At 56.4% G+C, this 1,164-nt stretch overlaps 1 protein-coding gene across 1 annotated transcript in view; it reads right to left on the reverse strand.

Annotated features, from left to right (window-relative positions):
• Positions 1 to 1,164, reverse strand: part of LOC104505778 (sodium/myo-inositol cotransporter 2-like) — a gene marked incomplete at its 3' end in the record, with an annotated part of 8,669 nt that extends 7,505 nt beyond the window's left edge. Inside the window, exon 1 of the mRNA XM_010146487.1 lies at positions 936 to 1,164. The remainder of the gene's footprint in view (positions 1 to 935) is intronic.

Here is a 1,164-nt window from a genome sequence, read left to right on the forward strand (position 1 = left end):
CAGCATCTTGGCAGAGCCTTTTCTCTGCCTTATAAACCTCCTGGATGCCACTGAATTCCCTGGAAGCTTCTGCCTTGCAAGGCTGCAGGACACACATGAGATCAGTGCTATCTTACCTCTTTGAGGCAAGAGGTCTTGGCTGTCGCGGAGTTCTTACTGATGTGCTTAACCTCTAACTGGGAAAAGCCGGGTTTGGTGTTACAGCCTTGGGAAGTTGCTAACCCCCTCCGACACCTCCTTCCTCTTTTGCAGCTCTGATATTGCTGTTTCTTCTCATCCCGAGGCACATCCCGCAGCGGGGCCGCAGGGCTGGCCGGCACTATGAGCCACGTTCGCTCAGCCTCCCAACGGGGTTCAGCCACACGTGCGTGGTGTGCTTCCCTCCGACATGCCCGCGGACGTGGGGCAGGGCTCTGCGGGCTTTTGTCGTGCCCAAAACGCGGGACACGCTCCAGGGGAAATCCCCGGAGCTGAATTACAAGTGCTCCCAGAGCCGGGGGTGAGGCTGGGCATGAGGAAAAACGTCGTAGACTGAGTTGCTCTGATTTCAGGTCCCAGCTCTGCCCCAGCCCAGTGGAAATTTTGTGTGTTTTGAGAATTCAGCTCACAGCCCGGTCTCCCTCGGTTCCTGGCACAGGCGGCAGCGCTTTCCTCGCCAGAGATTGTGAGGAAGGAACATCCGTGGCATTGAAATGAAGGCGCTGAAGCCAGCCCTTTATCAATGGCCCCGGGAGAGACGCAGCCCACGTGGGTCTCGAGTAAACCCGTCGGGACTGTATCGCTCCAAATGCCTCCTCACCGGGAGTTTTTAAAGCATTCCCAGGTCCGTCCACCGCCCAAAGACACCACCGCTAAACCGGGGCGGAGACGCAGCCCCGAACCCGCGCGTCAACCGGAGCTCCCCGACTCGAGGTAGAAGCTGAAAGGGAACTTACTGCGCTCAGCTGGGTCTCATTCTGTTCCCTGCGCCGGGCACCGCCAAGCCTCTGCCAACTGACAGGCAGCTTAAATATTGCCAGAGAATCGGGATTTGCCAGCGGAGCTGTTAACGGTGTCACAAGGAGTGAGAAGGAATATTTATAGTCAAAGTTAAACTAATTGTCCCGAAGTTACTCTTTCGGTCTCCCGTGGCTCCGGTGAGAAGTGTATTATTTTCACTATCAG

Source organism: Eurypyga helias, unplaced genomic scaffold, assembly GCF_000690775.1.
Source record: "Eurypyga helias isolate BGI_N326 unplaced genomic scaffold, ASM69077v1 scaffold44790, whole genome shotgun sequence".
Taxonomy (NCBI): domain Eukaryota; kingdom Metazoa; phylum Chordata; class Aves; order Eurypygiformes; family Eurypygidae; genus Eurypyga; species Eurypyga helias.